The sequence below is a fragment of the Semicossyphus pulcher genome, unplaced genomic scaffold, assembly GCF_022749685.1.
Source record: "Semicossyphus pulcher isolate SPU_LCO1_2020_fin unplaced genomic scaffold, fSemPul1.0.p SCAF_14, whole genome shotgun sequence".
NCBI lineage: Eukaryota > Metazoa > Chordata > Actinopteri > Labriformes > Labridae > Semicossyphus > Semicossyphus pulcher.
In genome coordinates, this window is record NW_027211648.1 from 26,553,085 (window position 1) to 26,579,223 (window position 26,139).

The 26,139-nt window shown below is 41.9% G+C and overlaps 1 long non-coding RNA gene and 1 pseudogene across 1 annotated transcript; one reads left to right on the forward strand and one right to left on the reverse strand.

Moving 5' to 3' along the window:
- Nucleotides 1–26,139, reverse strand: part of LOC138590759 (NACHT, LRR and PYD domains-containing protein 12-like) — a 152,469-nt pseudogene that overhangs the window by 17,890 nt on the left and 108,440 nt on the right.
- Nucleotides 25,578–25,961, forward strand: LOC138590934 (uncharacterized). Its single transcript, XR_011308066.1, has 2 exons — nucleotides 25,578–25,791; nucleotides 25,898–25,961. It is a non-coding gene; the product is annotated as an uncharacterized lncRNA (long non-coding RNA).

Consider the following 26,139-nt stretch of genomic DNA (forward strand, 5'->3'; position numbering starts at 1 on the left):
AATAAATAGAACAGCTTTTCTTTCATGAACTTAACAGCTAGAAACAAAACTGACTGAAAAACAACATTTTTGCATTGAAAACTTCTGAAACAGCTCAAGAACGTCAGTGACAGAATACAAAAGACAATAGATTTATGAATAAACAAGTGGAACAGTATTTTAAGAGTAATGATAATTCTATAGTGTTGATATCTGAAGAACTAAACGACTTATTAACCCTGATTTAAAATGTGAATCACATCTGGACTTACCGAGCCTTTCTGCAGTTCCTCACAGCTGGAATCAGTCTCTGTCTTCCCTGCCGTGATGTGTTATACTTCTGCAGGTCCAACTCATCCAGAACCTCCTCTGACATCTGCAGCATGTAGGCCAGAGCAGAGCAGTGGATCTCAGAGAGTTCTTTCTCTGATCTGTTCTCTGACTTCAGGAACTCTTGGATCTCCTGATGTACTGAGTGGTCGTTCATCTCAGTCAGACAGTGGAAGATGTTGATGCTTCTGTCAGGAGAGATCTTATCACTGTTGATCTTCTTCAGGTTGTTGATGACTCTCTGGATGATTTCTGGACTGTTGTCTGTCCGGCCCAGCAGGCCTCCTAAGAGTCTCTGGTTGGACTTCAGAGAGAGGCCATGAAGGAAGCGAACAAACAGGTCCAGGTGACCACTCTTACTTTGAAGGGATTTCGTCATGGTGCTCCTCAGAACGTCATCCAGGGATGAGAACTGTCTATCATAGATGTCTTTGTTCTCTTCTAGGAAAGCCTTCAGTACTTGTGTGTTGCTGTTTGTGTAACAGTGGAACATGTAGACTGCAGCCAGAAACTCTTGAACGCTCAGATGAACAAAGCAGTAGACTGTTTTCTGGAAGATCACACACTCTGTTTTAAAGATCTCAGTACAAACTCCTGAGTACACCGAGGCCTCTGTGACATCCAGACCACAGCGCTCCAGGTCTTCTTGGTAGAACATGATGTTTCCTGTCTCCAGATGTTCAAACGCCAGCCTCCCCAGCTTCAGAAGAACTTCCCTGTCAGCCTCCATCAGCTCCTGAGGACTCACCTGATGTCCCTCATCATACTTCTGCTTCTTCCTCTTGGTCTGAACCAGCAGGAAGTGTGAGTACATGTCAGTCAGGGTCTTGGGCAGCTCTCCTCTCTGGCCTGTGGTCAACATGTGCTCCAGAACTGTCGCAGTGATCCAGCAGAAGACTGGGATTAGACCACTCTGATGTCTCTCTGTTGGTCAGGTAAGGATTTAAAGATTTCGTGGCACTTGATTGGAGTGTCATGGAGGGTCTTCATCTTTGAAGCTGTCTCAAGCTGTCTAACCTCATGTTGGGTGTTAACCTCTTCACTCTGTCCCTCAGTGATGTAGAGCTCAGTGTAGATTCTTTTGAGGAGGGTTCCACTTCCTGGTTCATCAGTTCCTTCAGTCACACGTTCACATCTCCTCCTCAGACTGATCTTATGTTGATCGAAAACCTCCTGCTGACCACCTTTCACAAAACAGAGAACAAAATGAGACGAAACAAGAACATTTGACAATCTGGTGATTATCTTGTTACTAAAAAAGATCAATATAAGAAAATATAAAGTGTTAAAGTTGAGTCCAAATCAGCCTCTGACTGTGTGTCAGTGAACGTGTTTGATTGACAGCAGAGAGAACAGGTTGATCCTCAGCAGCTCGTCTGCAGCGCTTCATCTAAACAGCTCACTGTGGCTGTTTCTTCATCACTGCAATATTTAAAACTGATGCACTGATAAAATCATGCAGACGATGTTCACATCTTGTTGTGTAGACCTTCTTTGAATGATTGGAACCACTAACAAAGCACTGACAATCTCTGTAACAAATACAATACATTTCCTATAGCTGCTGCAAAATAAAATCCTCCCGCTGGTAGGGCTGTCGCGGTGAAGGAATTTACCCTGCGGTGATTTAGGACGGCTCAACCGAGCGGTATGCGGTATTACCGCCATGTATCTTTTGTTTTTTTATTTATGCTGATTTTAGTGAAGTATAAGTAAGCTTTATTGTCAGGCTATTGTTACTTATATTGTTGCTTGTTAAATGACGAAGATTACACAGTTTTAACACTAATTAAATACTTAAATGCAAATAATATATATTTTTGTGCAAAACTCTTGGACAGCAAAGATGGGGACAACTATAAAAATGTTGATTTAAACCAGTAAGAATGTTTACCTTTATACAAAATTAGGCCATCGACTACATTTTGATTGGACATCACTAATTTGATCGTTATCTGCGTGACAGCGGGTCTAACTACTGCACTGAGAGAGAGGGAGAGACCCCTGTTTGAATAATGACTTAGGAGTGCTCTGCAGACATGTAGGTCTGTGAAGCTGGCTCAGCATATCAGTATATGCTTTGTTTGCTGTTTAATGCATACAGTACACCATAAAAATGTTGCTTGAGAGACGCAGAAATCACGCTGATCAGTGGCAGCTGGCCAATAGAGGGCGCTAGGGCGCCGTCCCACCACTCCCGACGTCCTAGACCTCCACTGGACAAGACTTTACATTAATTTGTAATTTATTTTGATTTTATATTTTTTTTATTAGCAAAGTAAGTATTACATGTTTGGTGAATAAAGTGTATAATCTGCAATAAAATGTAGATTCAAAATGTTTACGTCGTCTAAAGTTACTGATAGGTCACGTGTTTCCGGCCTGGGGCGCAAGAATCTTTGTCTGTTGACCCTCGTTATAAGTTGCACATGCGCAGTTTGCTCCTCTTCAATACAAGAGATAGGAGTAGACAGGGTGCACATCACCAGCGCCCTGACAGCATTTATCCATCTAGCAGCAGCTGCTGAAACCACCAACCACTAGGTGGCAGGTAGCAGAGAGCGAGCACGAGTACGAGTCATAAATTGGGTCAGAATTAGTCGGACTCGTTGACGTTCAGTGTATCAGACTGAGATTAAGACAGGCACGGCAGTGTAGTGTCAGCTAGGTACAGTATAATGGCGAAAGAAAATACTGTGATGTCACTGAAAGATGTGTCTCAGCAGCAGCTGGCCAAGAAACGCTGCACACTGGGCCCAGGTGAACTTCAGAGGCTACCTACAGAGGTGAGACAGCAGCTGTGTGGTGTTGGTCTTTTATTGTTGTTATTGGTGTTTGTTTTTAATCGTAGTAGTGCTGTCTTGTCAGAAAAGTGGGCAACAGTAGACCCAAAATGATGTAATAGTCTAGTTTCAAGGATTCTTCATTTGTCATGTGCACAGAGATGCAAAGTAAAACATGCGGTGAAATAAAGGAGATGCTCAGTTACTGTGTATCAAAGGGATCAATAACATAACAATGAGATCAGTAAATAGAAAAGATAAAATAGAGTACAATGAAATAATATAAAATTACTAATGCAAGATGAAGTGTCTCAGTATGGAGTCAGGCCACCACAAGCCTCCAGAACAGCTTCAGTGCTCCTTGTCAAATCTCTTTATATAAACAATCTTTATTTTATCAGGTGATCCATCAGAGACTTGAATACAGCAGATAGAAAGAAGAACAAACAGCCACACATAACAAAATGGTATATAGCCATCACAGACATCACTAAATAGATTTGAAGATGAATGTATTGGAATGTTTTAACATGTCAGTTTAAGCCACTAGGCTGCCTATTGAACAGGTAGTTTGTTGTTTTGACGTGTTTATATTTCCTAACATTCCACAGTCCATCCGTCTCAAATCGAAGGGTTACTCACAAAAGAATAATAGTTGACTTAACTCGTTTCTTTAAGCAGACATAAATAATCCTTATTTTTTTACACAGTAAGAATGTATCTGTTCGGGAGTATCCAAAAACTGTATTCCACAGAAAGGTGGCAAGGTTATATGGCTTTGAGTACGTTTGCTTGATTTTGTTTTTGCCCCCCCTGGAGAAAAATCCACCAGTATTTAAATACAATGACGTTGATTATCATCGTTTTTAAAACTTAATTACCATCTAAAGCAGCACAAGCAGCAAAGTCCTTCCCGTCCCTCCTGTCACTCACTGTGGTGTAAGTTTCTTTATCCTTCATCCTCATCAACTGACGGTCAGAGACTCTGAGCTGCCGTGCTCGCGTGCTGTGGTTCCACGCGCACGTATTGGTGCTGATCGTTTACATTCTTCCTCCCGCCGCTACGCATACCAGCCTTTTTACCGTCTTTCTCGGACAAAGGTTAAGTGTTACTTTTTCTTTAACACCCGACAGCATTCAGGTCCTACTGTTTACTCCGCGCTGCGACAGTGACCAGAGAGGCGTTTGAGTGAAGGGGGGAAAAAAACGGTTCCTCACTGCTAATACTGGATAATATTTAGCCTAAGTTTATTAAGTTTACACATTTTATTTCATTTTCAATGGATTTATTGAACTTTTTTTTAAGTGCAAACTACAATATTAAAAACCGTGGTATTGCAGTATTGCGGTCACCGTGACAACCCTACCCGCTGGTTTGCTGATGGAAAACTTTCATGTGAAGCAGCAGCAACAGCAAATGTTTATATCAGACAGAAATCTCAGGAGCTGAAAAATTAAACCAAAACAGAAGTGCCAAAAACAGTTGAAGTTCCCATAATGACCACTTGAGGCTGGCTCCAAAAGTGAGTCAATCCCCACAGACCCCATGTTAAAATCCCCAACTTTACAGCAGAAATAAACATGTTTACAGCCTGGGACTAAAAACTGTTTTGTTCTCTACAGCTCATTTCGTTATGACGTCTGAATGAGGGTCATCTTTATTTGACTCAGCCATTTTAATTATATTTAGACTTATAATTTTGCATTATTAAGGGCCTGAACTCTTTGAGTGACAGGTGGATGCCGTTTGCTGCCTGCTGGGCGTCAGCTTAGCTCATTTTACTCACTGAACTGAACCTCTCTGCCATGTCTCCACGTTGGTGCCTTCTGGAGAATTTTTCATGCAATTATCAGACAAATAAAATGTGTTGCTGAGCGGTTCATTGTAACAACAGACTGTCTAAGAGGTCTGTGTAGACAACACCTGGCTTGTTAGCTTAGCTTGTTATCTAAATAACCAAGTCATGAGTTAGCTTTGGCATAACTGTTTAACTTTAATCATTTACTGTTTGCCAATCCCTCCCTCCTCTTCAGTTCCCCCCTCTCGTCCAAATACGGTCACTTCTGTATCCAAAAACCAAGATGTTGAAGGAAAATAAACTAAAGGCCTCAAAACTGTTGTCCACAAACAAAAGCGGTGACATCACAGGGGCTACGTCCCTCTTCTTATATACAGTCTATGGTGAACAGCAGCAGTTTAAAAGTTCTTCCTGATGGAGAACAAGCAGCATGCTGATATTTTAAGCAAAGACAGGGGGCGCTACAATAAAATCACAACATGTTAAATATAAATTTGTTTTGGGTTCAGATTTTTCCTCAAAGGAGAACACGGGACGAGTGACACAGAGCAGATATGTATGCTGGAGCAGAACACATCAGTTCATTTGTAATGGTATTTATAAAGATCTTAATGTTGGTGCTGAATGACACAACAAATGTCTCTGTATTAAAACAACAAGCCGTGTTTTCAGACACGATGACATCAGCAGACTGATGGACGGTCTTACTTTGTAAAGTGCTGGTCTCACTGGCTGTCTGCAGTCCAGGTGTTGTTCTGGATCTTTCTCCACACTGGGGACAGGAGGAGTCTCCTGATGAACCAGACTGGTCCCAGTATGAGGTGAGGCACTGTCTGCAGAACCAGTGTCCACAGCTGGTAGAGACTGGATCCTTCAGGACGTCCTGACACACAGCACAGCAGGACGGCTGCTCCTCCACAGAAACATGACTCCTCTTCTTCTCTCTGTGAACACATTTCTTCATGACTAAAATGATTTGTTGAATTTGGTAGAAAAATATCACCATGTGATCGACACTGTCTAGAAGCTGTGATAGCTCACAGAGAGCAGTAAAAGTGTTTGTCATTAATTAACTGCTTTCCTATCAGACAGTCTTATCAAACATTGTGTGATCTGCCTGTAGTTTGTTATTAATACAAACTCAACACTTCCTGCAGCTGCTTCACAGTAAAAGCCTTCCATTAAAGACAGCTGATTATGTGCTTCACTGTTTTACAGTCACTGTGGGCGGCTCAGCTTGAGTCACTTATGTTTGAACTGAGGTCAGAAGTGGCCTAAATTAAACTGAGGTAGAGCAGCAGGCTCAGACACACAGCATGTCACGGAGGTGTCACAGGTTCAAGTCCAGACAGGTGCCTTTGTTTTCAGTTTCTTATGTCTTCTGTCACTTTGGCCATTAACACACCTGGTATCAACTTGTGGTTTTCGTGATCGGATCACAAGTGGACATCCTCAAGTACAAATGTAAACACTGCCAGGACGGACTGAAGACGCACTCCGACCACTCTGGCCACATACGGAGGTTGTCTGGGACGCATTTATCCACATACGTCTGGCAGTGTGTACACACGTGTCCTGGGTCACATTAAGTACCTCCCACTCTCTCCGTATCCACGGCAACGATCACATGGATACAGGAGACCACCCGCCTCTCTTTCCTGTCTGATTTAACATTTCTCCACTGTGTCTCTTGAAAATCTTATTTCCATGTACTTCTCATGTCACTGCAGTGTAAACGTGGGTTATGCATTAGAACGGAGTGTGCACAGAAATACAGACCGATCGTGTCTGTGTTTATTCAGTAAGGAGGCTGCATTTAAGTTTTTAATACGGGACGATCCCGAACCGCAAGGGGGAGAGACAGCGTGGGTCGAATATATGATTCTATCCGATTCTATCACAGTTTAAAAGTCAAGTGATCCACTTGCAGTTATCAGAGTTTAATGCAGCGCAGTGAGGACCTGGGTGTGTTACTCATGCTCTGTACCTGGCTCAATAACGTCGCGATCTGTCCGTATTTCCGCGCACAGTGACTATAAAGTATAAACTACGTCTCCACACGCTGTCATCTGTCCATATGCTGTGTAGTTCATATATCATTTCCCTGATAACACAGAGCTGTAGAGGAGCATCAAGCTTCATGACCAAACAAAGTTTCATATCACGTCATCACTTCAGTCCGTACTCACCCGCTCCCTCCCTCTGTGCTCGTGCCCAGCAGCTCTCCCCCTCTCTTTGCTGCGAGTCTGCATTGTGCTTTTGTGTTGTTTTTTAAAGTCTAATGAAGGTGAACGAGGCTCCGTGTTCATTTACATACAGAGCAGGAAAGTGAGATCGGTTCACAAGCGGTCTCTGAAAACGCATTTGAGAGGCTTGTTAATGCCAGGTGTGAACAGCTGTGCTTAAAGCTGACTACTTGTGATCGGATCACCCAGGACACGTGATAATACCAGGTGTGTTAAGGGCCTTTGACTGTTCAGGGACGGACTGGAAAGTAAAAGCAGCTCTGGAGTTTGACATAAACAGCACGTGAACACAACGTGGTCCCTGACAGGGTTCTCTCATACCCTCATTTTATCAAACAGCACTCTACAAGCCAATGTATCAATGTAGAACCATCACTAATGCAGTACTAACACAAATACAATGATGTCAGTGTGCTGACAAGATGCCCAAGATGGCACCTGGTAGATCAGAACAGCTGATATGAAAAGAGACAAACATGAAAAATAAATGAAACATTTGAAGCAGATTTTGAACAGTAATGAATCCTATATTTTCTGGAGGTGTAAATTGTGAAATGGAGATTTCAAGTGTTTTCATGCAGAAAAAACATCAGAAGTTTGTGGATATAAAACTCAGAATATATCCACCTTAGTTTGAAACAGTTTCTGCAGTAATAACTCTGCACCATGAATATAAATCTATTAGCAAAACATTTAGTATTCATCCTCAATGCATCGTCGTCTCTCAGGTCAGTTTACAGTCACAACAGTCTCTTACTTTGTGTCTGAGGGTCCAGGTTCATTACTGAAGAACGGAGGATGATCTTTGGACCAGTCACTCTTCAGAGACAGACAGCTGGATACTGCAGACTCTGCTCTCTGTCTGTTGGGCTGAACTCTGCAACACACAAGATGTTTTAATTCAAATTACATGAGTCCTTGATAAATCCTCAGACTACAAAACATTTAAGAAAATCTAAATGCTCAAACTACTGCTGCTGTTTATAATAAAGAGGGTTTTCTTAAAAACTCTTTTTTATAATCTTTTAACAAAAACAAGGTGAAATATTTAACTTTGTCTTGGAAACTTGGAAATCTTGAAACTGAAATGAATCATATCATTGAGTTAGTATCAGTTCTCTTACTTTGTGTCTGAGGGTCCAGGTTCATTACTGAAGGCTGGAGGAAGATCATTGGACCGGTCACTCTTCAGAGACAGACAGCTGGAAACTCCAGACTCTGCTCTGTCCTCCTCTTCCTCCACACAAACACTCATCTTATTGAGAAAACACACGTCTGTTCGCACGCTAGAACGAGAAAACAGGAAGTAACACACACACACACACACACACACACACACACACACACATGAAACAGTTTAATAAAACCAGTCAGCGCTCCACCTGCTCAGTGTTCTTTATATCTCTGCTTGTTTTCTTGAGTTACTGACGGTTTAATGTAACTTATTCAGTCAATCAACACTTTGGGTCCTATCATCCACCCGGCGCAAAGCGCGAAAGCGTGCAGCGCAAGTGTCATTGCTAACTTCCACCCAGCAAAGTCATCATAATTTTCGCGCCCACGTTGTGTAAATAGAAGGTGATGTTGCGCCACCGTTAGCGCACATGCGCGTGTTAATTTTGAAATGAGGTGTGGTCAGGCAAGCGGGTGGCGCGTTGCTATCTTGAGGACGTTGAAAGCAGTCTGGCTATTTAGAGGGCGCATTATGGACATACATGGAGTTCACAACAGGAGTCTGCTTGTCATTCACACAGGGACGTAAAGCAGCACTTCTACTCACAAGGAAAAGGCTTTAGGTTTGTTACCGATCCGCTCAGAAGAGCAGGAAGACGTGGACAAGCCCACCGCTGCCTCCACACACACCTGCTTAACCTCAGGGTGATTCCTGCTCCAGCCACGCACGGGCCAAAAACTCAAACTCAAAGCTCATTCTGACGCACGCTCACTCTGATACACGCAAGAAACAGACACACACTCACACACACGCAGGTAAATTTATTACAATCCTCAAGCATAACTACCTGTGGCACCGAAAATCTTGCCCACAGATATTAAAATACTGTCCAGTTAGTCCCATTACGCGGAGTGTCCATTACGCACGGACAGAATACAGCCATGTGATCCAGCAGCAACAATAAGTAAATAAACATTTACAGCCGACCTTTCTTTGATGGTCAGCACACAGAACTTTAATATACATAAGATCCTGTCCGTCTGGAGATTTTAATAATTAATGCTGTGCCTCGTGCGTAAATGCACACAGCATTCCCATTTCCGTTTCTGTTGGGCAGTGGGATTGCTTCAATGGCTTTAACATCAATCCGCGCTTCGACATATATTGTACAGTAACCTGTGTTTTTTTCTGCGTGTTCAAGGACACAGTGGAAAGAAATAAGATAAATATGCAGGTTGTGTCCAGATTGCGTCGGACACGCCCTAAATCACTTATCACTTATACTGTGCGCCTTCCGCCGTCTAAATAGGGCCCTTTGTGTCCACAGACAGGGTTTTCCAGCAGAGAGAAATTTTTGGCGACCCCCAAAGAGGTTTAAGCCAGCGCCAAAGGAAAATCACAAAGATCATAAGAATTAAGAATGAAAGAAACAAAAACAAAACATCAAATCATCTCTGAATGTGTTCTGTAATTTATCAAACAACTGTTGAACAGGCAGAACGTGAACTAAAATAAGACGTCTTTGACTTCCAGCCGTCAACTCTCCTCACATCCACAGTCGCTGTTTTACACATGCGGCTGACGCTGCATTGCTTTCACTGAAGCTGAACGCTCCGCCGTTCAGCTGGCGCTAATGGGAGAGGGGACTTCCTGTGATTTCTCATAGAATAAAATTCGTTTTATTTCTGATGGAAAGTTTGATGCGCTGAGTTACAACTGCTACGGACTGTTTTTTTTATCATGCCCTGCCTCCTGAATCCCTCATCTAAAGCAAACGGAGCATTTCCTTGAGTCCGAGAACGCACCACACACGACAATCTCCTGTTGTGTGCTTTCATTGTGAAAGGGCAACTCCGGGATTGTCCCGACCTGATTCTCCGGATATTGTAAACTAGCGAAACTTTTTCGAAGACCGTCAGATCACCTGTGAGGCTTTTCTCGGGCAGGACACCTGCAACAGGGCGCGGAGGCGCGCTTCATCGCCGCGTTTGTTTTTGATTAACAGCTTCGTTCTTTGACAATAATATCTTGACAACAGGTCACCACTCAGAGCGCCGCTGCATGAAAACATCAGTGACGACAACATGACGTCTATCTGAAAGTGTATTATCAATATAGTTGCCAATACATTTTCTGTCGATCAATTGACTAATTGTTTCAGCTTCACTTTTACATTTTATGTCTAAAAATCTTAATTTGTAAAGTTTAGTGACTTATTTTATCAATGTAGTAAAAAGTATATATTTCCCTCTGAAGTGTTGCTGAGTAGAAGTAGGAAGTTGCATCAAATGTAAAGTGTAGTCCTTGAGTTGATGTACTTTTCCTCCCCTGCCTTCTCCAAACGCCACGCCCCTCTCCCTTTAACTCACTTCAATCGTCCTCTTAAAATGTTCGATGTAATTAATTTTTCTAAACCAGTTTTGTAAATTGGGTTTTAATTTACTCTTGTAAATTTACTGAAGCATGACAGACATTTTACCAAATGATCAGAGATAACAGGAAATGCATAGATTTCTGTAAATGAAGGTAAGAGACGTATTGCCTTTATTGTACGCGGATCGAATATGCTGCCCATTCTGTGCCAGGAAAAACCCTGACAGATGAAACAAACTCTCGAGTTTACTTTAAGTTCTCTTTCCTCTACAGTCCACAGGTGGAAAAGTGACTCAGAGACTTTACCAGGTAAATGATACAAATGTTTATTAACACTCACCCTGCCTCAGCCTTCAGTTTTGTCTCCTTCTGCTCCGTCGAGTCAAAATGGAGTCTGAAGTGACTGAACACTTTCACGTTCCCTCCCTGTTCTAATGAACCTGGATCACCTGGTCAGGTTGCTCCTCCCCTCTCCATTTACAGGAAATATGGTGAGTCGATGATGTTTCATGAACACACTTCAAAGGAACTCTTACAAAACCGGTTTGAATGACAGTGAACATCTTAAAAACACAGCTGCCTCAGAAAGACGTGTTCAGAATAGAGTTGAAATCTTTCACACAACATTAAAAGAAGGCATAGGTGATCAATTTAAGAACCGTGCACTGAACTGGATGAAAGACTTGAAGCTGATAATTAATGGAATGATGAATGGAAAAATACTCGCTGTACTGAAAACAAACAAATGCAACTTAAAATACTAAACAGATATTATTACATTCCTTCACAGTGGTGCAAAATGGGCGTAAGAGATGATGGTAAATGTGTTAAATGTGGTGCTACTGAAGGAACTCTGCATGTTCTGCTGTGGGAGTGCAAAGAGTTAAAGATCTTTGGGATGGCGTTACAAAGCAAACGACAACTTACATCAATATTGACGTTCCACTCACACCCGAGTCATGTATACTGGGAGATTTGCAAGACTTCAGTAGAGACTCTAGAAGAATCAAATCTCATCTTTTCTCATGTAGCACAAGTAACTATTCATGAAAATAAAACATATTATTTGCACTTATTAAGAAAGAGGCACCACCTTCTAAGGGAGGGAATTAAACACATTGAAGTTTGGTAATAATCAATGTCATTATCTGGTTTGTAACTTCAGAATGTTTATTTATATTGAAATGATGACAGAGCTGATTTTTTTAACCTCCTACTGCCTCCACAGATGGTTCGGGTTAGGTAGCTAAGCTAACAGGTTAGCGCAGTGGGTCTGAGGCTGGCTTAATGCTCTGAAACTTTGAGGACAAATTCCTTGACACTCCAGGTGGGATCAAGCTACTGGAACCAGAATAACAGAAACACACCAAGTCCTTTCAATAAGCATATCTCACGCTCGGCATGCGAGCTAACAGGGGTGAAGCCCTGATACTGTCTTCTACTAATGCTGTGGATGACAGGCCCACCTGCTCTGAGTACACCGGCACCACTTGGACAGGGGACTCACTGACAGGGTCCAGTCTATTATTAATGTATCAAAACATACGTGTCAGTATTAACTCAGTGTCTCAGTCAGCCAAGGTTTGTCTGTTTATTTTAATTCAATGGTGAACCTCCGGTATATTTCCACATCACACGGGGAACCATAAATAAGCAGCATAAATAACTACTTATGAAACTTTAAATTTCACTCATGAAGAAAGAGGCACAAGTTTCAAAGGAGTGAATTTAATCAAATAGAACTTTGATAACAATCAATCTCATGATCTGGGTTGCGAGTCAGAAAGAATTGATTGTTAGTTTCTGCTTGGAAAAATAAAACAGGCAACGACTACAGCTAACTTCTCCTGCAGCTGATCAACAGTTGCATACCTTCCTTTTCTTCTATTAATTTATCTTTTATTTATTATTCCCACACATTTTTTATTTCTTTATTACAAAAACAGCAACACGGAAAGTAGGCCCGATGACATTTCCAGCAAGCTAGCATTGTTACAGTTGGGACGCCAGTTTAGCTCAGCGGTTTAATCACACGTCCCATGTACAGAGGCTACAGTCCTCGATGCACGGGCCCGGGTTCGACTCCCACCCTCGGCCCTTTGCCGCGTGTCATCCCCACTCTCTCTTCCTCTGTTTCCGACACTATCCACTGTCCTCTCTCCTTCAATAAAGGCATAAAAAATGTGTTGTTTAACTTGAGGAACTACTTAAAATCACCTTTATTCTGCAACAGAGGCAATATTTTTGAATCCACATGTTCACAGGAGTTCTTGCAGACCTTTCGGAGCAGCAGTGAGTGTTGCTCTGAAAGGTCTGCAAGAACTCCTGTGAACAAGACTTGCTGGCTTTTTCAGAGATGACAGTTTGAAATGCTGTGAATTAGTATTTAATGTGTGAGAAGTTTGTTTGATGTGTGTCTGTGTGTGTAATGCTGCAGCCCTGTTACCATGCTGTACCAACACTCATCACACACACTCTGCTCATTTGCTCAGACATGAGCAGAGTGTATGTATTTAAAATGTTCATCTATGAAGTAACTTGAAAGTAGAGCTTTGAAATAAACGTAGAGGAGTCAAAAATACAACACTTCCTGCTGAATTTATTGGGCACAAGCACCAAGTAGATGTTCTCAGGTAAAGTTCAAGTCCCTCAAAATCTCCAAACAGCTCCTTAAGGGGAGACAAGAGGAGAAAAGTGGATGTGAAGAGGTTAATAAAACGTCAAAGCTTCCTGATATTTATGTTGATGTTTCTGAGTTGTGTCCGTGTCACAGGTTTGATCCCAGTTTGTCTCCCTGTGTGTCTGTCTGAGTGCAGAGAAGACAAAAACACACTGATGTTTATGTCTCGGCTCGTTGTTGGTGCAGTGGCGCCACCTGCTGTCCACACCAGCAAACCTCCAGCTGAAGTCAGACGAGCTCTCTGTCTGTTCTTAAATCACACATCCTTCATGCTCTCTGCTGTGTGTGGGATGTTTCTGTGTTTTGTGTCACATATCTTGTGTTGTTCTGTGTGTGACGCACCCAGAGAAGTGATTTGTGAGCCTCAAGGACAAAATTCTATACGGAGAAAACACAAAACATTTCTTTATTATTTACTCAGGTTTTGCTTTCAGTTTCATCTTTTTCCTTTTGAGCGGCTGCAGGATTTTATTTTATACTTTGTAATTCCTCTCAACTACATTTTTAAAAAAGGTTTTCTTACTGCAGATCAAGTTTCAGACACTAAATATATCATGAGTGTAAAGGACCTCAATACACAGTGCAGTATGTGTTTAATTCATGTGTTCATAATATGTAATTCATGGTTTTATTTTGATATTTGTGGTTTTATTTTGATATTTGTGGTTTTATTTTGATATATTTCCTGTTATACCGGAAGTGAAGTGAAGCGGTGCAGCAGTGTAAACATAGACAAGGAGACAAGGAGAAAACGGGAGAGATAAAGTGATACACAAGTAAGACAGTCTGATGAAAGTGTAAAGATAAATGAAACAGTATTAAGGACGAACGGGGAGAGAAAGAAAGGAGTTTAGCGCCAGTCGAGAGGGCAACAAGGTAACTATTTCATTTGTAATTGGTAAATTTGAGTTTAAAATGATATCTTCCTGGTGCTAACAGTAATGTATTGTCTTCCTTTCTGCTTGTTTAATTTCTGTTTTAGCTCTTACCTTGGTCCATGTATGTTGTTAAGAAGATTGTCGCAAATAAACAGCATTAGAGCATCAGTCCAGGCTTGCTTAATTCGGCTGGGAGCTACAGTAAGAGCTTGGCCAACCGCCGCCACGTTGTACAACGGGATCTCAACGTTGCAAGGTGTAGTACCCGCCATGGACAGCAGGTGGCAGAAGTTGACCTGGAAACTGAACCAATAAAGGAGTAAACAAGGTTGCACTCAAAATGAATGACAACATTAATGTAGAAAAATCCAAAGCACGTCAGGCCAGGGAAAAACTAAAGTCAGACATAAATGAGGACGACCTGTCATCAGCTGATTTAAGGCAGAAAATTGATGCATGTGAAGTAGTAACTCGTGACATTATCAAAATCATATATGAAAGATTAACGGGTATCAACAGAGATTTTGATGCAGAAAATGAAAAATGTCGTCTTCGTGAGCTGCTGGAACGAGACTATGCAGTTTCCATTTACGGTTCTACTGCTGCACAGTCAAACAGCACCCATCATTCTTCGTCGTCACACATCGCATCCAAACAGGCTGATGCAGCAAAGGAGGCAGAATACAAGATTCTGCAAGAGGAAAGTAAGCAAAGGGAAAAGATAAAAGCTCTAGAAGAACAGCACAAGAAAGAGCTGGAAATTCAAAGGTCTGAGCTGGAGCGCTTGCAAGCTGAACGAGACGTAGAGGCAGCTAGAGCCAGATTTGAAGCCTATAACAGAGAAATAGGTGATTTCCAGTCAGCCAAGAGTGAGCAGGTGCGCTCATATTCCGTATCTCAGCCCCCTGCACCACACCCATCTAACACAGCCATGTTATCTGCGCCCCCTGACGTCTCTCAACTAGCACAAGCCGTTCAGGACAGTATAGCAATGAACAGACTTCCCATACCAGAGCCGACAGTGTTCAGTGGTGAGCCAATCCATTTTATTGAATGGAAAGCCAGCTTTATGTCATTAATAGACAAAAGGGGCATTTCTGTTGCTGATAAGCTGTATTATTTGAAGAAGTATGTTACTGGTCCAGCTCGTAAATGCCTAGAAGGCACCTTTTTCAGAAATGATCAGGAAGCTAACCAAGACGCCTGGAAAAAACTCCACCAGAGATATGGCCAGGCATTTGTAATTCAAAAGGCATTTAGAGAGAAGTTATCAAGCTGGCCAAAAATACAGTCTAAAGATGTAGAAGGACTAAGAAACTTTGCAGACTTTACAAATGCTTGTCTGCTAGCTATGCCTCATGTAAAGGGCCTGGAGATACTTAACGATTGCGAAGAGAATCAAAGACTCATTCAGAAACTGCCTCAGTGGGCAGCTGCAAGATGGAACCGCCAGGTTACCAAAGCCCTAATGGAAGGGAAGGAATTTCCCAGTTTCAAGGATTTTGTTGCATTTCTGTTGTTGGAGGCAGAAGTCGCCTGCAACCCAGTCACCTCCATCTACGCTCTTCATTCTTCAGAGTCATTCAGTGATAAAGGGAATCAAAGGGACAACAAGAGAAACAGGGCAAGTGTCTTCAGTATAAAAACAGACGTACACTGTGACAAACAACAACTTACCAGAGCAAACGTGGGATCTCCATGCATGTTGTGCAAAAACACACATCAGCTCCACAAGTGTCCAAACCTGATGAAAAAATCACTGGGGGATAGAAGGACATATGTTAAGGATAACAAACTGTGTTATGGCTGCTTGAGACAAGGTCACATGGCAAAGGATTGTCAACGTGGACTCACCTGTGACACCTGCAAGAGAAGGCACCCAACCTGCCGTCACGATGATAACTACTTCAACCACAGACTACAAAAGGAGAATGGCATGTGAATACGGAAAATGCAACACAAATTAACACCACAGAGACAACGGCTGTTATGTCACTTAATGTTGCTAAGGAAGGACAGTCTGCTAGCACTTCAATGATAGTTCCAGTTTGGGTGTCATCTGCTGCAAGCCCACACAAAGAAAAACTTGTCTATGCTTTATTAGACACTCAAAGTGACACCGCTTTCATTGATCAAGAAGTGAGTCGTGAGCTGCAGATGAATGCTAGTCCAGTGAAACTAAAACTAACGACAATGATGGGAGAGAATGCAGTTGTAAATAGTGAAAGGGTGTCCGGTCTCCAGGTGAGGGGTTACAGCTCTGCAACACACATCCACCTCCCTGCTGCGTACACAAAGGATTGTATACCTGTAAACAGAGGACACATACCAACCTGTGAAACGGCTAAACTCTGGAGTCACCTATCACCGATCGTAGATGAAGTCCCGCCACTCCTCAGTTGTGAAGTAGGTCTCTTGATGGGCTACAACTGTGCCAGAGCACTAGCCCCTAGACGAGTGATACTAGGCAAAGATGATGAGCCTTATGCTGTGCAAACAGATCTAGGCTGGAGCATAGTCGGCAGTGTAGCACCTACCCTTAAAACAGATATGATGAACAGCTTTTGTCACCGTGTTGCTGTAAAGGAAATCCCCCCAGTAACTCCCATGGATGCAATTCGTGCTTTAGAAAGAGACTTCAAAGAAATCAGTGGAAATGACAAAACAGTGTCTCAGGATGATCTCATCTTCCTCAACAAACTTAAAGAAGGCATAAAGCAAAATGAACAAGGACATTACATAATGCCATTGCCCTTTAAGGAAAGGCCATATGTGCCTGATAACAGACATCTCGCAGAGGCCAGACTTAGCCACCTCGAGAGGAAATTCTCCAGAAATTAGAAATATAAGGATGATTACGTCAAGTACATGAATGACATCATCAAAAGAGGTGACGTCGAGGAAGTTCAGGATGATGGACCTCCTGGTGAGAAATGGTACATACCGCACCACGGTATTTATCACCCAAAGAAACCAGAAAAGTTGCGCGTTGTCTTTGACTGCTCAGCCAAGCATAATGGAACCAACCTTAACGAGCACCTTCTGTCCGGACCAGACATGACAAACAATTTAACTGGTGTCCTTGTACGCTTTCGACAGCATGAAGTGGCCTTGATGTGTGACATAGAAAAAATGTTCCATCAGTTTAAAGTCCAAGAGAACGATCGCAACTACCTCTGCTTCTTATGGTGGAAAAATGGAGACCTAAACACTACACCACAAGAGTACAGGATGACAGTACATCTCTTTGGTGCAGCCTCTTCGCCAGGATGTGCAAATTATGGATTGAAACACTTAGCCAAAGAGAACAGCCTTGCATATCCATTAGGTGCACAGTTCATCATCAGAGACTTTTACGTGGATGATGGAGTGACAAGTGCGGAGACAGTAGAAAAGGCCATACAGCTGGCACGAGAGGCTCGTGAATTATGTGCTAAAGGCGGTCTCCGGCTACATAAGTTTCTATCAAACAACAATGGTGTTCTAAACAGTATACCGGCATCAGAACATGCGACAGACACCAAAACAAAGGACCTTGCGTTTAGTGAGATGCAAACAGAGAGAGCGCTCTGCATTCACTGGAACCTTGAAAGGGATTGCTTCACATTTAACATAACAAAGAAAGATCAACCTCCCTCACGGCGTGGAATATTATCCACTGTTGCGTCGATATACGACCCCTTGGGATTTGTCGCCCCCTATCTTCTCTGTGGAAAAGGGATACTGCAAGAAATGTGTCGTGAAGGTAGTGGCTGGGATGACCCGCTGCCTGAACAGCTGAGACCACGGTGGGAGCGATGGAGAAATGATCTCGTCAATCTGGAGAAAGTACAGGTAGCCAGATGTTATGAGCCTGCCAACTTTGGAAAGGTGGTGAAAAGGGAACTGCATCATTTCTCAGATGCAAGCACCACTGGCTATGGACAATGTACTTATCTGAGGCTAAAAAACAAGGATGGAGACGTTCACTGTGCTTTCATCATGGGGAAGTCTCGGGTGTCTCCCACAAAGGTCATCACTATTCCAAGGCTAGAGCTGACAGCCGCAACAGTCTCGGTCACAGTGAGTAACATGCTAAGAGAGTTGTCCTAGGGTACATAAATAATGAAGCGAGGCGTTTTCACACATTCGTCGCAAACAGAGTGCAAAAGATTTGCAATAGCACAACGCCCCAACAATGGTTTTATGTCCCCACCAATGAAATCCCTCCAGACTATGCGTCTAGGGGAACAACAGTGGATGAGCTGCTGTCATCCTCTTGGCTCATGGGTCCAAAGTTCCTGTGGGAAAAGGAAATAAATCCTCCAGCAAAAGAGATTCTGGAACTTCCTGTAGGAGACCCAGAAGTTAGAAAGGCTCTAACATTGCAAACAAAGACTAATGAACAAAGGAGTCTTACAGATCGGCTGACAAAATTCTCTTCCTGGGCTCAGGCTGTCAGCGCTGTAGCACGTCTCTGAAGGCCACTCCTAAAGGACAAATCAAATGCACACTCTACTGTAAGTGAACGACAAAAGGCAGAGCTCCTGATCATCAAAGACCTGCAAAAACAAGCATATCAAGAAGAAATAAAGGCACTAAGCAAGGGAAATCTGCTACCAAGTAACAACAGGCTACATCATCTTGATGTCTTTTTGGACAAGGATGCTGTGATCAAGGTGGGAGGAAGACTACGTTGTTCAGCCCTTCCTAACTCAGTCAAGTACCCGACAGTCATTCCTAAAGAGCATCATGTCACCAAATTGATAATCGCACACTACCATGAAAGGGTTAAACACCAGGGTAAAGGCTTTACCATCAATGAAATCCGTTCAAATGGCTATTGGATCCCTGGATTAAGTCAAGCCGTCTCATCCTACATTCACAAGTGCGTGGTCTGTCGGAAACTAAGGAGACCTGTGGAAGGACAAAAAATGAATGATCTCCCTGGAGAGCGAGTGGAGCCCTCTTCACCGTTCACGTACTGTGGCATGGATTGTTTCGGCCCATTCATGACCAAACAAGGACGAAAAGAAAACAAAAGATATGGACTGCTCTTTATGTGTTTCTGCTCTCGCGCAATTCATGTGGAGATGTTAGATGATCTGTCGACTGACTCCTTTATCAATGGACTACGTTGCTTTATTGCAGTGCGAGGCTCAGTCAGACAAATTAAGTGTGACCAAGGTACCAATTTCGTAGGTGCCAAAAACGAACTAAATGCAGCTCTAAAGGAAGTTGATGCTGAGAGACTGGCAACCTTCCTTACAGAAAAACAATGTGATTTTGTCTTGAATGCACCTCATGCAAGTCATGCAGGTGGAGTGTGGGAGCGACAAATAAGGACTGTAAGAAATGTTCTCAACGCTACACTCTCACTCTCCCCTGGCAGACTCAATGACACTTCCCTAAGGACCTTATTGTATGAAGTCACGGCAATCGCAAACAGGTGGCCTCTTACAACGGACAATCTGAACGATCCAAATAGTTTGGAACCACTCACTCCAAATCACCTCATCACCATGAAGGCCACCGCTGCTCTACCTCCTCCAGGCAAGTTTGTCAGAGAGGATTTATATGGACGAAAAAGATGGCGCCAAGTGCAGTATCTGGCAGAGCAGTTTTGGAGCCGGTGGCGGAAGGAGTACCTCTTTAACATCATGGTCAGACAAAGATGGCACACGCCTAAGAGAAACATTCAACCAGGTGACATAGTCATAGACACTGATGAGACACAACCAAGGTCTGTTTGGAGACTAGGAAGAGTCTCAGAGACAGTATCTGACAAAGATGGACTCGTACGAAGAGTCAAGATATGCCTAAAAGGGTGAACGCACAAGTTAAGTATCTGTAGTAGAACGTCCAGTTCATAAGTTAGTTCTGCTCTTAGAGGCCTCTTAAGTAATAAGTGTAAGGTTAAAACACTTAAAAGTTTTCAGTATAAATGTATTGTAAAAGTGTTTTGTACAAGGGTCATTTCATAAGAGGAAATTATTTGTGTTTCGAGTTCACTTGTGTGTGAAACACTTAAATAATTTGGTGGGAGTGTAAAGGACCTCAATACACAGTGCAGTATGTGTTTAATTCATGTTTTCATAATATGTAATTCATGGTTTTATTTTGATATTTGTGGTTTTATTTTGATATATTTCCTTGGAGGATTCGAGCAGCAGGCGGTTGGCAACAGCTGGATTGTGAATGGGCAGGAGATGGCAGAAGGAAGTGACGGATCAGGAAGTGAGATGGGAGGAATTGAAGTGGCTGGCGGGGAGGATGATGGTTGGAGTTTGATGGGGAAAAGCCAGAGAAAACGAAAAAAAAAGGTAAATGATGGTAAAAATGGTAGTGACAATATTGAAGAAGCGGATAGTGAAGGAAGTGTAACATCAACAGCAAAGCGGAGTGAGGAATATAAAGTTAACATCAAACTCTCTCAGGACGGTGCGTCTTTCGGTGAGTGGAACCCGATTCAGTTGACGAAAGCAATACACAAGCTGATAGGAGAAATTAAGAATGCTAAAGTGTTGCGTAATGGATCACTGCTGATCTTCTGTAGGGATAGTGCACAACAAGGTAAGGCTATAAGATTGAACAAGATCAACGGTAAAAATGTGCAGTGCTCAATACCTGAGGACAGGAAATTGACTAGAGGAGTCATTTCAGGAGTACCTTTAGTAGTATCCACAGATCAGATCAAAGATAACGTGAAGGGGTCAAAAGTGTTGGAAGCCAGACGGTTGAAAACGATCAGAAATGGAGAAAAATGCGATAGCTTGTCCGTAATGATCAAATTTGATGAGCCCAGACTACCAAGTAAAATGTACATAGGATATATGAGCTATGAGGTGAGGCCATATATTCCTCCTCCACTGCGATGCTTCAAGTGTCAAAAGTATGGTCATGTAGCGGCAATATGCAGAGGCAAGCAAAGATGCGGTAGATGTGCAGGGGAACATGAGTATGGTAAATGTAAAGAAGGAACTAAGCTTAAGTGTTGCAACTGTGGAGGAGAGCATACTTCTGCTTATCGAGGGTGTGAAGTAAGCAAGAAAGCGGCTGAGGTACAGAGGGTCAAAATCTCCCAGGGGAATTCATATGCAGAGGCACTGAAGAAAGTAAAGGTGGTGCAGCCAGGGGCCATTAAACCAATGGGAGTAGAAAGTAACAGCAGACCTTGTGAAGGAAGTACTAAACTGGATATAAAGGAGGATACGCTGATCGTAGGCAAGAATGATTTTGTGATGTTTATGGTTGAGGCGATCAATTGTTCAGCACAAGCGAGCAGGAAAACGGAAAAGATTAAGATTATTGTAAGAGCAGCTGAGAAATATCTTGGACTTAAGGGGACAAGCTGGGAAGCAGTAGAGGAAATGTTAGCTGGAGAAACGTCTAACTCTCAATCATGGACTGGTGGATCTTCATGGTCTTAATTATATTGCAGTGGAATGCTCGGAGTCTTATCTCTAACGGACAGGAATTTAAAAAGTTTATATCAAACTTATCAGATAAACCTCATGTAATATGTGTACAAGAGACATGGTTAAAACCACAATGGGACTTTGTTATATATGGTTACACAGCAATAAGAAATGATAGGGAAACTGGGAAAGGTGGAGGAGTGGCAACATTTGTGAGGAATGGGCTGAGTTACAACTTAGTCAAAATTGGAAAAGAACAAGAATCCATTGTAATCAAAATCTGGACAGGAAAAAGTAATATAACAATAGTCAATTACTATAACCCATGTAATAGACTGAGCATTGATATACTGAATAATGCAAGTGGGCTGATTGAAGGGAAAGTAGTATGGTGTGGGGACTTTAATGCTCACAGCACATTATGGGGGAGCAAGAATTCAGATGTAAATGGATCAGTAATAGAGGAGTTTATGGATGATATGAGTTTGGTGTGTATCAATGATGGAAAGGGCACAAGGTATAATAGCTCACAGAACACAGAAAGTGTAATTGATCTGACACTCACATCCGCTTTAATTGCAGGTGTAAGTACTTGGGAAGTGTTAAACCGGTCAACAATAGGCAGTGATCATTATCCAATAATGACCAAATTTGGAATTGAGATATATCAAGAAGAGGGAGTAAGAACACCAAGGTGGAAGCTGGATGAAGCAGACTGGGTGGCATTCCAATCATTAAGTGAAATTAGCTGTGTAAAACTAATGGAAGAGAATGTGGCAAATGTAGAAGAAATGAACAGGAAATTGATAGCAGCATTGATACAGACAGCAGAAGAAACCATTCCAAAGAGTAGAGGAAACAAACGAAGAAAGAGTGTGCCATGGTGGGATGATAATTGTAGTAAAGCAATAAAAATGAGAAACAGAACATTTAGACAGCTGAAAGCTCACTATACATTAGAAACATTGATTCAGTACAAGAGAGCCCAAGCATTAGTTCGGAAAATAATAAGATCAGCAAAACGAACATACTGGAGGAAATACTGCAATAGAATTGGGAGAGAAACGCAATTAGCAGATGTATGGGGAATGATAAGGAAAATGAATGGCATTAAGAGGAACTTTGAGATTCCAGTGATGCATAGTAGTAACGTTACAGCAATAAGTACTGTAGAAAAGGCAGAGCTCCTAGCAAAGACGTTTGTGAAGGTTCATAGCTCAGAAAATTTATCGGGAAAAGTCAAGCAGTGTAGAGACAATACCCTCGCACAAAATGAAGGGGTTACAGAAAGAAGGACATCATCAGGTGAAGACCTAGATCTGCCATTCACTCGATTCGAACTGAGGAGAGCAATTTTAAAGGCACGACAAACGTCACCAGGGAAAGATGGTGTATGCTACAGTATGTTGGCTCACTTGACAGACAATGCACTTGAAGCAGTATTAAGACTATTTAATAAGATATGGGACACAGGTAAACTCCCGTCAACATGGAAAGAATCAATCATAATACCATTATTGAAACCAGGTAAAGATTCATCCAATCCCTCTAGCTATAGACCCATTGCACTTACGTCACAGTTAGGAAAAACGATGGAGCGGATGGTAACAGAGAGATTAATGCACTTTCTAGAGAGAAAAAAACTTTTTTCAATATATCAAAGTGGATTTCGTAAGGGAAGAGGGACGATGGATAGTGTGTTATGTCTAGAAACAGAAATAAGGAAAGCACAGACCAACAGAGAAATTGTGATAGCTGTATTATTTGACGTTGAAAAAGCATACGATATGTTGTGGAAAGAGGGACTCCTTATCAAACTTCATAAGTTAGGGGTAAGTGGGAAATTATTCAATTGGGTATCAGATTTCTTGTATGGGAGAAGTCAGAGTGGGTACAGAGTATTCAGAAAGTTATCAGGTGGAGAATGGAACACCTCAGGGAAGTGTCTGCAGTCCGGTTCTGTTTAACATTATGATTAATGATATTTTTGAGAATGTTGAGAGAGGCATAGGGAAGTCACTGTATGCTGACGATGGAGCTTTATGGATAAGAGGGAGGAATAAGGAATATATTCAGAAGAAACTGCAGGCAGAAATTGTGAAGGTGGAGCAGTGGGCAAATGAATGGGGCTTTAAGCTATCAGTTACAAAAACACAAGGCATATGTTTTTCTAGACGACACAAAGATATTTCCCTGACATTATATGGGCAAACAATTGAGCAGGTCAGGGTCATAAGGTTGCTAGGAATGTGGATGGGTGAAAAGCTGACGTGGAGGCATCATATAGAAACAGTAAGAGATAAATGCAAAAAGGTGAACAATCTTTTAAGATGCCTGTCAGGTAGAGACTGGGGAGCAACCAGAACATCACTGCTGAATATATATCAGGCCATTATGAGAGCAACATTAGATTATGGATGTATAGGGTATTTATCAGCAGCAGAAAGCCATCATAGGAAACTGGATGTGCAGCAGGCACAGGGACTAAGGATATGCAGTGGAGCTTTTAAATCCTCTCCAGTAGCAGCCATTCAAGTTGAAATGGGTGAACAACCGTTAAGGATCAGAAGAATTAAACTTCTTTTAGCGTATTGGGTAAATCTTCAAGGGCATGATACATCACATCCAGCTAAAGCCATCCTGGAGGAATGCTGGGAGCATAATGACTCTAATTTTACAAGCTTTGGCTGGATAGGAAATATAAAAGCAGAGCAAGCAGGTTTGGCTCAAATACAATTCAGTCCGACAGTCCCATACTCAAATACTCCCCCCTGGTTATTTATAGAACCATCAGTAAATTTTGAAATAAAACAACAGCTGAAAAAGAATAAACAAGTCTCTCCCGGGAGGGTAGCTGAAAGTTATCTGGAAAATCATTTCTCAGATAACACAATGATTTTCACCGATGGGTCAAAAGACCCTGATACTGGACGAACAGGAGCTGCAGTATACATTCCACAATACAAAATACACATTAAGAAAAGGACCACAGATCAGTTATCAGTGTATGCAGTTGAGCTTTTAGCTATCAAATTAGGTTTGGAGTGGATAGAAGGAAATAACTACAGGAATACAGTAATAGCATCAGACAGTTGGGCAGCACTCACGAGCATCAAAACCATGAAATCATGCAGACAAGATCTTATAATCGAATTACATAATACACTATACAGAATACACAAGAGGGGTTTGACTGTCTGCTTTATTTGGGTTCCTGCCCATGTAGGAATAGAGGGAAATGAAGCGGTAGATATTCTGGCCAAACAAACACTTAAATCACACACTGTAGACATAGAAATTCCGTTAAGTAGGGCAGAGGGTAAATCAATAATTAGGAAACATGTTGGAAAAGTATGGCAAGAATACTGGGACTTTCAAGATACAGGAAGACACCTTTATAATATACAAAAACAAGTTGGGGTGGTCCGAAGGAAGGGCAGGAGCCGGAGGGAAGAGGCAGTCATCACACGACTCAGGATAGGGCACACAGGACTGAACAACACACTACATAAAATAGGTAAACACCCTAACGGCAATTGTGACCACTGTGGTCAGTCTGAATCAGTCAAACATGTTTTGTTGGAGTGTAGAGCGTACGAGGAGGGCACTGATAACGGCAGCAGAGAAAGCCAAGGTATGCTTTAATATAGAGAGCCTACTCAGAACAGAATTAAACAGAATAACCGTTCAGTTAATGACATATTTAAAAGAAACAAAGTTGATGGAGAGGATTTAGTTTCCTCGTTTCTATTCTGTTTTGTTTATATTCTATTTTTTGGTTAATAAATATATATATATATATTTTTTTTAATTTATTATTAATTTTTTTTCTTATTATGTTTTATTTTTCTGCCAATCTACTGCTCCACACTCCAGTCCAGTAGGTGGCGGTAATGCACCTTAAGTCGGTTGCCAACCGCCAATAAAAACCAAAGAAGAAGAAGAAGAAGAAGAAGAAGAAGATATATTTCCTGTTATACCGGAAGTGAAGTGAAGCGGTGCAGCAGTGTAAACAGACAAGGAGAAAACGGGAGAGACAACGTGATACACAAGTAAGACAAACTGATGAAAGTGTAAAGATAAATGAAACAGTATTAAGGACGAACGGGGAGAGAAAGAAAGGAGTTTAGCGCCAGTCGAGAGGGCAACAAGGTAACTATTTCATTTGTAATTGGTAAATTTGAGTTTAAAATGATATCTTCCTGGTGCTAACAGTAATGTATTGTCTTCCTTTCTGCTTGTTTAATTTCTGTTTTAGCTCTTACGTTGGTCCATGTATGTTGTTAAGAAGATTGTCGCAAATAAACAGCATTAGACCATCAGTCCAGGCTTGCTTAATTCGGCTGGGAGCTACAGTTATATAGAAGCAAGCAGAGTGTAAATATCATAAAGACAAAAAGAAGAAGAAGAAGAAGAAAAAGACACTGTATGAATCCTCTGTAAGTTATTAGTCCTGAAAGTCACACATGCACTAAGAGGACATAGACACATGCATCACTG